This window comes from Pan paniscus, chromosome X, assembly GCF_029289425.2.
Source record: "Pan paniscus chromosome X, NHGRI_mPanPan1-v2.0_pri, whole genome shotgun sequence".
Taxonomy (NCBI): Eukaryota; Metazoa; Chordata; class Mammalia; order Primates; family Hominidae; genus Pan; species Pan paniscus.
The window spans coordinates 136,305,824-136,323,413 of NC_073272.2; positions in this window are offsets into that span (position 1 = coordinate 136,305,824).

Genomic DNA, 17,590 nt, shown 5'->3' on the forward strand with positions numbered 1-17,590 from the left:
CTGGGTCTCAAAAAGGAAATGTGCATCCCCGTAGACCAGCTCACTTTGGCCTCTGCAGTTGACACCCAGGAATGTGGGGGAGGAGAAGTAGCATGCTGGCGGTGTTGGATGCAAACACAATTCCCAAGGACCAAAAGCGAGTGGGTGGGGTGGGGATGGCTAAGTTAAAGGAATTGTAGGAGGGGATCAGTTGGCCATATCGTCCAGGGCAGAGAGGAAAAAGAAGCAGCTTGGGGGGGAAGCAGAGTGCTACTGACTAGATCCAGAGGGCAATGGAGAGGGGAGCCTTTTTTTTTTTGAGACGGTGTTTCGCTCTTTCGACCAGGCTGGAGTGAAGTGGCGCAATCTCAGCTCACTGCAACCTCCGCGCCCCGGGTTCAAGCGATTCTCCTGTCTCAGCCTCCCAAGTAGCTGGGATTACAGGTGTCCACCACCACGCCAGGCTAATTTTTGTACTTTTAGTAGAGACGGGGTTTCGCCATGTTGGCCAGGCTGGTCTCGAACTCCTGACCTCAGGTGATCCACCCACCTCGGCCTCCCAAAGTGCTGGGATTACAGGCGTGAGCCACTGAGCCTGGCCGAGAGGGGAGCCTTTTTAAGAGGTGGAGTAAGGTAATCAGATTTCATCTTAATGAGATTACTGTGGTTGCAGTCTGGAGACTGTATTGGGGGAGGGAGAGACAGGAAGCAGGGAGACAAATCAGAAGGGTATTGCTGATGTAATGCAGGAGAGGGGGGACGTGGGCGTGCTGAGTGTGAGGGACTCTGGCCAACAGGCAGTTGGATAAGCAGGTCTCACACTGCCCAAAAGTAATTTCCGAATCCCATCCCTCCTCCTCATGGATCTTCTAGATTTTTCTCTTTGCCTCTTTCTATTTACTCTTTTATATTGTCATTAAATGTAGTTGCGTTTTTCTCTTTGCTATAATTTTCCCTTTGCCTTATTATTTTGTCTTCAGATGCCATCTCAGTGATCAACGGATACACTGAGTCAAACAATATTACTTCACTACTAGGTAATCTTGGAATATAATCAGTGCTAAATAAATGGCTGAATTGACTTGCAAGCTCTTCTTATTCTTCATGGCACTTAGCATGAGATGGGTGCATAGGAAGTTTTTATTTTATTTTATTGTGTTTTATTTTAATTTAATTTTATTTTATTTTATTTTTGAGATGGAGTCTCACCCTGTCGCCCAGGCTGAAGTGCAGTGGTGCAATCTCAGCTCACTGCAATCCCCACTTCCTGGGTTCAAGCGATTCTCCTGCCTCAGCCTCCTGAGTAGTTGGGATTACAGGTGTGCACCACCACGTCTGGCTAATTTTTTTGTATTTTTAGTAGAGATGGGGTTTCACCCTGTTGGCCAAGCTGGTCTCAAACTCCTGACCTCAGATGATTCACCTGCCTCGGCCTCCCAAAGTGCTGGGATTACAGCCGTGAGCCACCACACTTGGCTGGAATTATGTAATAAATACTGGTGGCCTTGTCTTAAATCCTGATTTAATTTCAAGGGGCTCATATTTTATATTAAAAAAGGAAAAACAATAAACAAACCCATACTTTTAAAAGTTGCAACCAATTAAATTTAAGAAATAACCTTTCAGGCCGGGCACAGTGGCTCATGCCTGTAATTCCAGCACTTTGGGAGGCTGAGGTGGGCAGATCACGAGGTCAGGAGATCGAGACCATCCTGGCTAACATGGTGAAACCCTGTCTCTACTAAAAATACAAAAAATTAGCTGGGCGTGGTGGCGGGTGCCTGTAGTCCCAGCTACTCAGGAGGCTGAGGCAGGAGAATGGCGTGAACCCAGGAGGTGGAGCTTGCAGTGAGCCAAGATCACACCACTGCACTACAGCCTGGGCCACAGAGCGAGACTATCTCAAAAAAAAAGAAAAGAAAAGAAAAAAAGAAAAAAGAAATAACCTTTCAGTCATCAAACATCAAACTAGGAATCACTCTGGGATGAGTAAACTGAAGTTCTCCTGTCAGGCTTGCATTTTTACAGGAAGGGCATTCGTAATGTCACTCTGTTTCCAGTTATGCTTGTTCTCCAAACTACAGAAAGATAACCCTGCCACGTGTTAAAAAAAAAAAAAGTCTGTTATCTTGTGCAAAGCAGGAAGGAAGAAGGGAAGGAAGAAGTAGATGTGATTAAAAATTGGGAAACTTTCCAAACCACTTTAAGTAGCCACCATCCAGAAGATAGCCTACTTAGCTTAGCTACAAAGAGCAAGAAATAAAAACTTTTTAACCAACATATGGCTCTGGTATCTATCTTGGAACTGACTAAATAAAGATAAAATTCTACTGTATCTTTCTCCACAATGAAGGAGATGATGCATTGTAACCAAACTTCATATCCAATTAAAAGGAAACAAAGTATGCCTTAAGAAACATTTGGGCCAGGCATGGTGGCTCATGCCCGTAATCCCAGCACTTTGGGAGGGCAAGGCAGGTGGATTGCTTGAGGTCAGTAGTTTGAGACCAGCCTGGCCAATATGGTGAAATCCCCTCTCTACTAAAAATACAAAAATTAGTGGGGGGTGGTGGCACGCGCCTGTAGTCTCAGCTACTTGGGAGGCTGAGGCATGAGAATCGCTTGAACCTAGGAGGCAGAGGTTGCAGTCAGCCGAGATCGTGCCACTGCACTCCAGCCTGGGTGACAGGGCAAGACTCTGTCTGAAAAAAAGACCAGGTGTGGTGGCTCACGCCTGTAATCCCAGCACTTTGGGAGGCCGAGGCGGGCAGATCACCTGAGGTCGGGAGTTCAAGACCAGCCTGACCAACATGGAGAAACCCTATCTCTACTAAAAATACAAAATTAGCCGGGCATGGCGGCGCATGCCTGAAATCCCAGCTACTCAGGAGGCTGAGGCAGGAGAATCGCTTGAACCCGGGAGGCAGAGGTTGCGGTGAGCCAAGATCGCGCCACTGCACTCCAGCCTGGGCAACAAGAGCAAAACACCATCTCAAAAATAAAAAATAAAAATAAAAATAAAAATAAAAAGAAGAAACATTTGATGGGGAGGGGGTGCGATGAATTGTTTAATAAATTGTGTCAAGACAATTAGAGAGCCATTTGAAGGGAAAATATCTGGATCCATGCCACACTTTTTACTCCAAAATAAATTTCAGCTCAAAGATTTAAATGTAAACAATAAAACCATTGAAGACTAGAAAAAAATGGGTAGATGCTTTTATAATCTTGTCATGAAGACGATTTATACATTTATTCATTCTTTTAGCACATATTTTTTCAATGCCTACTATGTGCCAGCACTGTTTTAGGTGCTGCGAATACATCAGTGAACAAAAAGACAACAGTCCCTGCTCGCCTGGTGCAAACATTTTATTGAAGGGGTGCTATGGTTTAAATGTTTGTATGCTCCCCAAATTAATATATTGTTTTTGTTTTTTGTTTTTTTGAGACGGAGTCTCGGTCTGTCATTCAGGCTGAAGTGCAATGGTGTGATCGTGGCTCACTGCAACCTCTGCCTCCCGGCTTTAAGCGAATCTCCTGCCTCAGCCTCCCGAGTAGCTGGGATTACAGGTATGAACCACCACACCCAGTGATTTTTTGTATTTTTAGTAGAGATGGGGTTTCACCATACTGGCCAGGCTGGTCTCTCGAACTCCTGTCCTCAGGTGATCCGCCCACGTCAGCCTCCCAAAATGCTGGGATTACAGGCATGAGCTACCGCGCCCAGCCTCTTCTTCCTTTTTTTTTTTTTCTTCTAAGAGACTGGGTCTCACTCTGTCACCCAGGCTGGAGTGCGGTGGTGTGATCCTAGCTCACTGCGGCCTCCAACTTCTGGGCTCAAGAGATCTTCCTGCCTCAGCCTCTGGAATAGCTGGGACTACAGGCACTGATCTCTATACACAGCTAAAATTCATATATTGAACTCCTAACCTCCAAGGTGATGGTATTAGGAGGTGGGGCCTTTGGGAAGTGATTAGGTCAGGAAGGCAGGTGGAGCCATCATGAATGGGATTAGTGCCTTTATGTAAAAGACCCCAGAGTGACCCTCACCTCTTTCTCCTTGTAAGTACACACGGAGAAGTCAGCAGTCAGCAACTGTTCCTTGGCGAACAGGTATATACAAACCTACCCCCAAAACCTGAGCAAAGCGAGAGGCCAAAGAAATGGCAAATCCAGGCCAGGCGCGGTGACTCACGCCTGTAATCCCAGCACTTTGGGAGGCCAAGGCAGGCGGATCATGAGGTCAGGAGTTCGAGACCATCCTGGCTAACACGGTGAAACCCTGTCTCTACTAAAAATACAAAAAAACTAGCCAGGTGTGGTGGCGGGCGCCAGTAGTCCCAGCTACTCAGGAGGCTGAGGCAGGAGAATGACGTGAACCCAGGAGGCAGAGCTTGCAGTGAGCTGAGATCGCGCCACTGCACTCCAGCTTGGGCAACAGAGTGAAACTCCATCTCAAAAAAAAAAAAAAGAAAGAAAGAAAGAAAGAAATGGCAAATCCAGTTTCTCAGAAAGAAAATATTTAGGACGGGTGTGGTGGCTCACACCTGTAATCCTAGCACTTTGGGAAGCCGAGGCAGGCAGATTACCTGACGTTGGGAGTTCGAGACCAGCCTGGCTAACATGATGAAACCCTGTCTCTACTAAAAATACAAAATTAGCTGGGCATGGTGGTGTGTGCCTGTAATCCCAGTTACTCAGGAGGCTGAGGTGGGAGAATCGCTTGAACCTGGGAGGTGGAGGTTGCAGTGAGCCAGGATCATGCCACTGCACTCCAGCCTGGGCGACAAAGTGAGAATCCGTCTCCAAAAAAAAGAAACAAAGAAAGAAAATATTTAATAGAGACTTACAAAGAAAAGCAATGCTTATGGCAGCCACGAGATGGTGGATTGGTGCACCCGCCCTCCAGAAAATATTCTTATTAAGCAAGCTTTTAGGGTAAAGCAGGTGCAACTGGTTACATCTCAGACTGTCTTGCCAAAACTCATGACCGCTGGGGAAATTAGATAAGTGTCTTTATGAGGAGTTATTTATGCTTCAGGCATTGTTCTAAGACCTTGCTGCAGAACAACACTTTGGTATGCAGGAGTCAAACATCAAGTCATTAAAAAAACAACAACAACATATCAGTCACATGGCAGTTTCACTTCCAAGATGGCATCACTCTTGCCATGCAACAGGCTCTTTTCCTAAAGCAACCCAGAAGAGGGTCCTCACCAGAACCCAGCCATGCTGGCATTCTGATCTTGGGCTTCTAGCCTCCAGAAATGTGAGAAGTAATTTTTTTTTTTTTTTTGAGATGGAGTTTCGCTCTTGTTGCCCAGGCTGGAGTGCAGTGGTGCCATCTCGGCTCACTGCAACCTCCGCCTCCCGGGTTCAAGCGATTCTCCTGCCTCAGCCTCCCGAGTAGCTGGGATTACAAGCATGTGCCAGCATGCCCAGCTGATTTTGTATTTTTAGTAGAGACGGAGGTTTCTCCATGTTGGTCAGGCTGGTCTCGAACTCCAGACCTCAGCTGATCCGCCTGCCTTGGCCTCCCAAAGTGCTGGGATTATAGGCGTGAGCCACCGTGCCCAGCCAAGAAGTAACTTTTTATTGACCCAGTCTATGGTAATTCGTTATAGCAGCCTGAACGGACTGAGAGAGGATATAGAATATAAACAGCAAGCCAAATAAATAAGTAAATTAGAAGTATGTTTGAATGTGGAAAGTGCTATGAAAGAAATAGAGCATAGCGGTGTCGGGGGGCAGGGTGGGGTGCAGGGCAGTAAGAAGTACAAGTGGAAGAGTACAAATCTGAAATGGTTGGCCTCACTAAGAAGGTGACATTGGGCTGGATGCAGTGGCTCACGCTTGTAATCCCAGCACTTTGGGAGGCTGAGGTGGGCGGATCACTTGAGGCCAGGAGTTTGAGACCAGCCTGGCTAACATGGCAAAACCCCGTCTCTACTAAAAATACAAAAATTAGCCGGGCGTGGTGGTGACCGCCTGTAATCCCAGCTACTTGGGAGACTGAGGTAGGAGAATTGCTTGAACCTGGGAGGCAGAGGCTCCAGTGAGCTGAGATCGCACCACTGCACTCCAGCCTGGGCGACAGAGAGAGACTCCGTCTCAAAAAACCCACACACAAGGCCGGGCGCGGTGGCTCACACCTCTGATCCTAGCACTTTGGGAGGCCAAGGTGGGCTGATCATGAGGTCAGGAGATCAGGACCATCCTGGCTAACACAGTGAAAACCCCGTCTCTACTAAAATCCAAAAAAAAAAAAAAAAAAAAAAATTGCCAGGTTTGGTGGCACGTGCCTGTAGTCCCAGCTACTCAGGAGGCTGAGGCAGGAGAATTTCTTGAACCCAGGAGGCAGAGGTTGCAGTGAGCTGAGATCGCGCCACTGCACCCCAGCCTGGGCGACAGAGCGAGACTTCATCTCAAAAAAAAACCCAAAAAAGTCACACACGCTTAAAAGAGGTGACGTTGAAGCAAACACAAAGGAGGAAGTAAACACGTAGATATCCAGGAGAAGAGCATGCTGGGAAGACTGAAATATACCTACCATGTTCTAAGAACAGTAAGGAGGTCAGTATGGCTAAAACTGAGTGGGAGAATACAAGAGTAGTAGTAGGAGATGAGGTTGATAAGTAGCAGAGGAGTCAAATCATGTAGGTTCATGTAGGCCATGGTAGACTTTGGCTTTTACTGTGTGTGAAATGGGAAGTCACTGGAGGGCTTAGAGCACAGGAGTGATGTATCTTACTTACATTGCAACAGGATCACGTTGGCTGCTGTGTTGAGAATACACTGTAGGGAGCAAGGGTGAAAGCAGGGAGACCAGTTAGGAGACTTTTATAAATAGTGCCTTGGATCAAAGTGGTAGCAGTGGAGGTGGTAAGAAGTAATTGGCTTCTGAATATATTTTGAAGGTAGAACCAAAAGGATTTCCTTACGTAAAATCCAGATGGCATGAAAGAAAAGACTGACTCATTTGACACTAAAAGCATTCATTCATTCTCAAACTGCTTTGATGGTTCATTCTTCTGTAGTGGATCTTTAAATGTTAAAGTTTCTCCAGCTTTGTCGCTAGACCCTCTTGTCTTTTCATTCTGTCCTTACTCCTTAGGCAATTTCATCCATTCCCAGGGTGTTAATTACAATAAATATTCCTAAGACTCTCAGATTTATATTTCTATGCCAAATCTTAGTCTTGAGCTCCCCAACTTGCATATCCAACTTCCCACTTGACATTATCACTTGGCTGCCTTAAATTCATTCACTAATTCCCTTGATGAATATTTATTGCGTACCAAATATGTGTTAGACACTATCGTATAGGGCTGGTATACAATGGTGAATGAATACAACAGACTTGGCCCCCTGCTCTCATGAAGCTTCCAGTCTAGTGAGGATGGGGGTGGGGGGCAGTGAGAAAATAAACAAAAAAACAAACAAAAAGTGAAAGCTGCTATAAAAAAACAAGTTGCAGTAATACAGAATAAAAAGTATGTATGTGCAAGGGGAGGAAATCTACTTCGAATAGTCAGAGAAAAGCTCTCTAAAGAAGTTTCATGGAAGCTGAGAGTTCAAGGATGAGAAACAACCACCCATGAGAAGAATTGTAGAAAGAACAGTGTAGACAATAACAACAGCATATGCAAAGGCTCTGTTGAGGAAAATAATTTCATGTATTTGAAGAACTGAAATGAAGCCACTATGGCTGGAAAACAGTAATCAAGGAATAACAGTGATAAATGATTAAGCTGGAGGGTTAGGAAAGTGTCAGATCATCCAGAACCTTGTAAATCATGGCTGGGAGTTTGGGCTAAGAATGAGAAGCCGTTGAAGGACTTTAATCCAGGAAAATAATTTGAGCTGATTTGTGGGTTTTTTGTTTTTGTTTTGAGACGAAGTCTCGCTCTGTCGCCCAGGCTGGAGTGCAATGGCGCTATCTCAGTTCACTGCAACCTCCGCCTCCTAGGCTCAAGTGATTCTCCTGCCTCAGCCTCCCCAGTAGCTGAGATTACAGGCGCATGCCACCATGCCCAGCTAATTTTTGTATTTTTAGTAGAGACGGGGTTTCACCATGTTGGCCAGGCTGGTCTAGAACTACTGACCTCAGGTGATCCGTCCACTTCGACCTCCCAAAGTGCTGGGATTACAGGCGCCAGCCACCGCACCCAGCCTGATTTATGTTTTTGAAAGACCACTCTGGCAGCTGTGTGGAGAATGAGTTACAAGGGGCCAAGTGTGGAAGCTGGAAAACCACTTAGGAGTTAAAGGCAGTAGTTTGAGTGAGAGATGATGTGACTCAGACTAGGTTAGTGGTCATGGAGATGGAGAGAAGTAGATAGATCAGAAATATATTTAGGAAGTTGAAACAATGCACACTAGCCTAGCTAAGAACATGGACTCTGGTGATAACTGCCTGGTTTGAAGCGCAGCTCTGCCACTTCCTAGCTGTGTGAATTTGGGCAAATCCATAATCTCTCTCTGCCTCAGTCTCCTCATTTACAAAATGGGGATAGTCATATTTATAGGAAGTGTGAGGATTAATATTCACAAAGCATTTAGAACCATTCCTAGAGCACAGAAGCACTATATTAATTGTTAGCTATCAATAATGATAGTGGATGGCTGGGTGTGGTGGCTCATGCCTGTACCCATCACTTTGGGAGGCCAAGGCGGGAGGATTGTTTGAGCCCAGGAGTTCAACACTAGCCTGGGCAACATAGCAAGACCCCATCTTATTTAAATATTAATAAAAAATGATAGTGGATTGACTGTGGGGAATGAGGGCAGAACCAAAGGTGATTCCAGGTTTTGGCATGAGCTATTGGATGTTTTTTTGAGATACTAGGGTGACAAAACCTCAGTCTTGGTGGAAGCCACTAATTCATTGTCTACATCAACTGGAAAAAGTCACAGATTTTCAATGGAGTAGATTGAGTCTATTATAAAATTCATGATCACAGATGTCAAATGACAGATCCATATATCACCTAACAATTCTACTTTACATCTTTGGTCAATTCACTCTCCTACCTTCTGCAATCATTTTTGTTAAACCTATTCCATTCTTCTGTAACCTTCTACTCCAGCACCAAGTACCCCCTGCACTCACACTTTTAATATTTGACCCAAACTCCTATTTTACAGAGAAAAAAGAAGCCATCTGATAGGAACTCCCTTATCTTCTGGTTACCAAACATATATATCTACCCAGTTCTGTACCCATCCTATCTTCTTTTTCTCCTGCTACACAGAATAGTGATTCCCAAAGTGTTGTTAGTTCCCCCAGAATAGCAGCATCAACACCGCCTGGGAAGTAGTTAGAAATGCAGATTTGCAGCCTCATCCCCAACCTACAGAATCACAAATTATGGGGTAGGGTGAAGGAAGGGGCAGCATTCTATGCTTTAACAATCCCTCCAGGAAAATTCTGATGCACTCAGGTTAGAGAACCACTGCAATAGAAAAAAATAATACCTCCTTTCATCTAAGGCCTACCCTTCTACTTGTGCTTCAGATAATGTTCTCCCTGCCTTTTTTTTTTTTTTTTAAGAGGGAGTCTCACTCTGTAGCCCTGGCTGGAGTGCAATGGTTTGATCTCGGCTCACTGCAACCTCTGCCTCCTGGGTTCAAGCAATTCTCTCGCCTCAGTCTCCTGAGTAGCTGTGATTACAACCACCCACCATCATGCCCGGCTAATTTTTGTATTTTTGTAAAGATGAGATTTCACCATGTTGGCCAGGCTGGTCTTGAACTCCACCCACCTCGGCCTCCCAAAGTGCTGGGATTACAGGCGTGAGCCACCACGCCTGGCCGTGTCTTCTTAAGAATTTTATATCATTAATTGTTCTTTTTTTCCCTCCTGTGTATTCAACCACTCCTTCTCAACTGGAACTTTCTTGTATACATAAACATGCTCAAACCTTTCTCATATACAAAAACTCCTCTCTTAATGGTTCATGTCCTTCTAGTTACCTCATGATAGTTTTCCTCTCCTCCACAGCCAAACATCTTAAAAGAGTCGTCAGCATAAAAAATAAAGGAAATCCTGCAGTATATGACAGCATGGATGAATTGACATTATGCTAAGTGACATAAGCCAGTCACAGAAGGACAAATACTACATGATTCCACTTGTATGAAGTAGCTAAAATAGTCAAACTCATAAAAGCAAAGAATAGAATGCTGGTTGCCAGGGACTAGGGAGGGGAGGAAATGTGTAGTTGCTAATCAATGTGCATTAAATTTCAATTATGCAAGATGAGTAAGTTCTAGAGATCTGCTATAAAACATTTTGCTTATAAATAACAATACTGGGACGGGCATGGTGGTTCACGCCTGTGATCCCAGCACTTTGGGAGGCTGAGGTGGGCGGATCACTTGAGGTCACAAGTTCAAGACCAGCCTGGTCAACATGGTGAAACCCCATCTCTACTAAAAAAAAATACAAAAATTGGCCAGGTGTGGTGGCGTGCACCTGTAGTCCCAGCTACTCGGGAGGCTGACCCACAAGAATGGCTTGAACCCGGGAGGCAGAGGTAGAGGTTGCAGTGAGCTGAGATCGCACCACTGCACTCCAGCCTGGGTGACAGAGTGAAACTCCATTTCAATCAATCAATCAATAAAACATAAAAAGTGCAAATAGTGTCTATTAAATTTTTATTTTATTTTATTTATTTTTTAGATACAGGGTCCCACTAAGTTGCCCAGGCTGCCTGAAACTCCTGGGCTCAAGCAATCCATCTGCCTCAACCTCCTGAGTAGCTGGGACTAAAGATGTGCTCCACTGCACCTAGCTGTCTATTAGAATTTTTTTTTTTTTTTTTGAGATGGAGTTTCCCTCTTGTTGCCCAGGCTGGAGTGCAATGGCGCGATCTCGGCTCACTGCAGCCTCCATCTCCCGAGTTCAAATGATTCTCCTGCCTCAGCCTTCGGAGTAACTGGGATTACAGGCATGTGCCACCACGCCTGGCTAATTTTTCATTTTTAGTAGAGACAGGGTTTCACCATGTTGGTCAGGCTGGTCTTGAACTTGTGACCTCAAGTGATCTGCCCACCTCCCAAAGTGCTAGGATTACAGGCATGAGCCACCATGCCCGGTCTGTCCATTAGAATTTTAAATAAGCATACCCTTTTTGTTGTCTACCCTAGAGAAGAACCATCATACAGGCCCAGGGCAGCATGTATGAGGCTTTTTTTTTTTTTTTTTTTCAGAATTGTTAGTGACTGGGGAAAAAATGAAAACAACTGAAATGACCATCAGTAGAAGAATGGCCAAATAAATTATGATATACTCATAATATATAATATCAAGTATCTGTTAAAATAATGCAGTAGTTTATTCTATACATCATGTTATACTATACATAATATGTATATGTAAAACATATATATAAGTATATGTAAAATTATATTATATATGATGATAATATATTACTACTTAGAAAAAAACAGGAAGGACACACACCAAGCAAATAACAAGGATTACCTCTGAAAGGTGGGGGAGAAGACTAGATTGGTGGCAGTGGTTAAAGGGGATTTTAGTCTTCTCTGTAATATATCAATTTTTAATTTTATTTTATTAATTAATTTATTTTTGAGGCAGGGTCTTGCTCTGTCATGCCACCATGCCCAGCTATTTGTTTTTGTTTTTGTTTGTAGAGACAGGGTCTCGCTATGGTGCTCAGGTTGATCTCGAACTCCTGTCCTCAAGTGATCTTCCCATCTTAGCCTCCTCAAATGTTGGGATTACAGGCATGAGCCATCGCACCCCCTCGCCTGTTTCAATTTTTAAAAAGAAGAATATATATACATATATATAGTATATGTAGTACTTATGTTATTAAAAACAAAGCTAATGAAAGAAAGGGTTGTCTATACCAACTAACTCCATTTTATCACCTCTCACTCAATTCTCAACCTGCTCCAGTTTGGCTTTTATTCTGATCACTTCTCGCAAATAGCTCTCTTTCATGTCACCAATGACGTTCACATCACCAAATTAAAAAACAATTTATCATAAGAAAATTAGCCAGGTGTGGTGGCACGTGCCTGTGGTCCCAGTTACTTGAGAGGCTGAGGTGGGAGGATTGCTTGAGCCAGGGAGGTTGAGGCTGCAGAGAGCCCTGATCCTGCCACTGCACTCCAGCCTGGGTAACAGAGACCCTGTCTCAAAAAAAAAAAAAGAAAAAAAAAGGAAAAAGAACTGGTCCTACCGGATTACGGCCACCCACTCTCATGACCTCATTTTAACCTAATTACCTCTTCGAAGACTGTCTCCAAATAGAGTCACATTCTGAGGTTCTGGGGGTTTGGACTTCAATATATAAATTTTGGGGCAGAGTGACACATTTCAGCGCATACCATGAAGTAACTACAAATAGCCTTTCTGCTGGTTCTTCCACATCTGGTTTGGCCCCTCTGTTATCACATCTTCATGAAGTAGTCAGAGGAGGTGATAATGTCACTGGCCCTCCTCCACAACATGCACGTACACTCATATAGTTATAATTCTCCAGTGACTTTCCAATGTGTTTAGGAAAAAGCCTTCCTTTTTTTTTTTTTTTTTTTTTATAGGGCCAACAAGACAATAGTAGTCTGACTTCTGCTGATGCACTTGTTTCCTTGCCTAAAACACTCCCCCTAACCCAACAGGTCCCCTAACCTAATAATTTCACTTATTCTTTGAAATCTGGATTACTGCCCCTACCATTGAGTCAATTCTTTGTTTTTAAAATTGCCTTTATTAAAGTATATTTTACATATAAAACTCACCCATCTTAGGTGTACAATTCGATGATCTTCAGCAACTTTACTAAGTGGCACAGTCATCATGAAAAATCAGTTCTAAGACATTTGTAGCCCCCAGTTATTAGGGGTGCAAAAGTAATTGCGGGCCAGGCACGGTGCCTCATGTCTGTAATCCCAGCACTTTAGAAGGCCAGGGTGGGTGGATCACCTGAGGTCAGGAATTTGAGACCAGCCCGGCCAACATGGTGAAACCTCATCTCTACTAAAAATACAAAAATCAGCCGGGCATGGTGGCACATGCCCGTGATCCCAGCTACTCTGGAGGCTGAGGTGGGAGAATTAGAGGTTGGTGGCTCATGCCTCTAATCCTGGTACTTCGAGAGGCCAAGGTGGGTGGATGACTTCAGGTCAGGAGTTTGAGACCAGCCTGACCAACATGGTAAAACCCCGTCTCCACTAAAAATACAAAAATTAGCTGGCTGTGGTGACACATGCCTATAATACCAGCTACTTGGGAGGCTGAGGCACGAGAATTGCTTCAACCCCGGAGGGAGAGGTTGCAGTGAGCTGAGATGGTGCCACTGCACTCCAGCCTCTGCAACAGAGCAAGACTCCATTTCAAAAAAGAAAGTAATGGCAACAACTGCAATTATTTTTGCACTAACCTAATAAGTGATCCCTCATGCCCATTTTCAGTTAACCCTGTCCCCAACTCCAGTGCCAGGCAACTGCCAATCTACTTTCTGTCTATAAATTTACCTTTACTGGACATTTTATTTTATTTTATTGAGACAGGGTCTTGCAATTTTGCCCAGGCTGGCCTCTAACTTCTGGGCTCAAGGGATCTTCCTACCTCAGCCTGCTGAGTAGCTGGAACTATAGGTATGCACCACCACACATGCTTTTGGACATTTTTATTTTTATTTTTATTATTTTTTTTGAGGCAGAGTTTCGCTCTTGTTGCCCAGGCTGGAGTGCGATGGCACGATCTCAGCTCACTGCAACCTCTGCCTCCCGGGTTCAAGCAATTCTCCTGCCTCATCCTCCCAAGTAGCTGGGATTACAGGAGCCTACCACCATGCCCAGCTAATTTTGTTGTATTTTTAGTAGACACGGGGTTTCACCAGGTTGGCCAGGCTGGTCTAGAACTCCTGACCTCAGGTGATCCACCCTCCTTGGCCTCCCAAATTGCTGGGATTACAGGCATGAGCCACCACACCCGGCTGGACATTTTTTATTTTAAATTATACAATATGTGGCCTCTTGTGTATCTGGCTTTTTAAAATTTTTTTTTAATTTTTTTTTTAAATTTTTGAGAATCTTGCTCTGTCTCCCAGGCTGGAGTGCAGTGCTGCGATCAAGGCTCACTACAACCTTCACCTCCTGGGTTCAAGTGATTCTTCTGCCTCAGCCTCCCAAGTAGCTGGGATTGCAGGCACATGCCAGCATGCCCGTCTAATTTTTGTATTTTTGGTAGAGACAGGGCTTTGCCATGTTTGCCAGGCTGGTTTCTAACTCCTGATCTCAGGTGATCCACCTGCCTTGGCCTCCCAAAATGCTGGGATTACAGGTGTGAGCCATCGCGCCCAGCTGTGTGTCTGGCTTTTTGCGCTTAGTGTGTTGTTGAGAATTCTCCATACTGTAGCATGTGTCAGTAGCTCATTCCTTTTTACTGCCAAATAGTATTCCATTTTATGGATACGCTATTGGCAGAAAAGCTGAGTGTTGGGAGAGAAACTGAGGCAGGGCTTGCATGTCTGCTAGACTTGCTGGCTCCTTGCTTCTAGGACTCCCATTATCTCAAGCAGCCATATGTTTCTCATTCACTTGATACACTGTTTCCTTTCAACCCCCACATCCTCACCACCTGTTCCTTTGTTTGAGCAACAATAAATAGCGTGGGCTCCCAGAGCTCAGGGCCTTCGCAGCCTCCACGCTTGCAATGGCCCCACAGTCCCACTTTATCTCTCAAACTGTCTTTTTCTCATTCCTTTGACTCCGCCAGACTTCGTCGCCCCCACAACCTGGTGTTGGGTCTGATCACTCCAACAATACGCTATATATTGACTATCCATTCATCAATCAATTGACATTTAAGTTTTTGTTTACAGCTTTTGGCTATTATGAATAATGCTTTATTATAAATAATGCAAATGCTATGAATATTTGCATAAAAATATTGTTGTGGACACCTGTCATTATTTCTCTTAGGTTTGTACCCAGAAGTGAAATTGCTTGCTTGTATGGAAGGTTTATGTTTGTCATTTTGAGGAGCTGCCAAAATGTTTTACAAAGCAGCTGCACCATTATACATGCCCACAAGCAATGTAAGAATGTTGCAATTTCTCTACATCCTAGCCAACATTTATTATTGCTTGTCTTAATTTTTGTAGCAATTCTTGTGGTTATGGAATAGTATCTCAATGTGCTTTCAATTTGCATTTCTGTACTGATAAATGATGTTGACCACCTGTTCATGTGCTTTTCATTTATATGTCCTCTTTGATGAAATGTCTGTTCATATATTTTGGCCAGTTTTCATTGAATCGTTTTATTATTGAGTTGTAAGAGTTCTTCATACATTCAGGTTACAAGTCCTTTATCTGATATGTCTTTTGCAAATATTTCCTCCAAGTCTGTGAGGTTTTTTTTTTCTTATTTTCCTTATTATTATTATTATTATTTTTTGAAATGGAGTCTCGCTGTGTTACCCAGGCTGGAGTGCAGTGGCGCGATCTCGACTCACTGCACGCTCTGCCTCCTGGGTTCACGGTATTCTCCTGCCTCAGCCTCCCGAGTAGCTGGGACTACAGGCGCCCACACCCACACCTGGCTAATTTTTTGTATTTTTAGTAGAGACGGGGGTTTCAATGTGTTAGCCAGGATGGTCTCGATCTCCTGACCTCGTGATCCGCCCGCCTTGGCCTCCCAAAGTGCTAGGATTACAGGCGTGAGCCACCGCGCCTGGCCTAGATTTCCTTTCTTTTTTTTTTTTTTGAGACAGAGTTTCGCTCTTGTCACCCAGGCTGGAGTGCAGTGGCTTGATCTTGGCTCACCGCAACCTCCGCCTCCTGGGTTAAAGCGATTCTCCTGCTTCAGCCTCCCGAGTAGCTGGGATTACAAACGCCTGCCACCATGCCTGGTTAATTTTTTGTATTTTTAGTAGAAACGGAGTTTCATCATGTTGGTCAGGCTGGTCTCAAACTCCTGACCTCAGGTGATCCACCCGCCTCGGCCTGCCAAAGTGTAGGGATTACAGGCCTGAGCCACCGTGCCCGGACCTAATTTTCTTAATGATGTCTTTTGGAGTGCAAACATTTTGAATTTTTGTAAGGTCAAATTTACCATATTTTTTCTTTTATGGAACATGCCTATAGAGTTGTATCCATGAGATGTTTGCCTAAGCCAAGGTCTCAAAGATTTTCCCCTATGTTTTCTTTTAAAAGTTTCATTGTTTTAACTCTAAAAATTAAGTCTAGATTTTGTTTGTTTGTTTGTTTTGTTTTTTGAGACAGAGTCTCACTCTGTCGCCCAGGCTGTAGTGCAGTGGCATGATCTCGGCTCACTGCAACCTCCGCCTCCTGGGTTCAAGCGATTCTCCTGCCTCAGCCTCCAGCGTAGCTGGGATTACAGGCGCCTACCACCACACTTGGCTAATTGTGGTATTTTTAGTAGAGACAGGGTTTCACCATTTTCACCAGGCTGGTCTCAAACTCCTGACCTCACGCGATCTGCCTGTCTTGGCCTCCCAAAGTGCTGGGATTACAGGCATGAGCCACTGTGTCTGGCCAAGTCCATGATATATTTTGAGTAAACTTCTTCATAATGTGAAGAGGGTCCAGCTCATCTTTTTGCATGTTGCATCTTTCTGCAGCACCATTTGTAAACTATCCTTTTCCCAGTGAATTGCCTTAGCACTCTTGTCAAAAAACAACTGACTTCAAATACAAGGATTTATTTCTGGACTCTTAATTCTGATCTATATGTCTATTCTTATGCCAGTACCGCATTGTCTTTTTTTTTTTTGATATGAGGTCTTACTGTGTCACCCAGGCTGGAGTGCAGTGGTGTGATCTTGGCTCACTGCAACCTCTACCTCCCAGGTTCAAGCAATTCTCCTGCCTCCGCCTCCTGAGTAGCTGGGATTACAGTTGCCCGCCACCACGCCTGGCTAATATTTGTATTTTTAGTAGAGATGGGGTTTCACCACGTTGGCCAGGCTAGTCTCGAACTCCTTACCTCAAGTGATCCACCTGCCTCGGCTTCCCAAAGTGCTGGGATTACAGGCATGAGCCACCGCACCCAGCCTTTTTTTTTTTTTCATTTTTGAGATGTAGTCTTGCTCTGTCACCCAGGCTGGAGTGCAGTGGCAAAATCTTGGCTCACTGCAACCTCTGCCTCCCAGGTTCAAGTGATTCTCCTGCCTCAGTCTCCTGAGTAGCTGGGATTACAAGAGCACGCCACCATGCCTGGCTAATGTTTGTATTTTTAGTAGAGGTAGGGTTTTGCCATGTTGGCCAGGCTGGTCCTGAACTCCTGGCCTTAAGCGATTCGCCTGCCTCAGCCTCCCAAATTGCTGGGATTATAGACATGAGCCACCTTGCCTGGCCTGATTAACTTATATTTTATTAAGGATTTTTGTGTCTACATGTATGAGAGACATTAGTTTATGCTTTTTTCTTTTGTGTGCTCTGTTTTATATATTGATCTTATATTCTGCACTTGCTTTGCTCATTTATTAGTTCTTTTTTTTTTAATTATTTTTTTTTTTTTTGAGACAGAGTCTTGCTCTGTCACCCAGGCTGGAGTGCAGTGGCGCAATCTCGGCTCACTGCAACCTCTGCCTCCTGGATTCAAC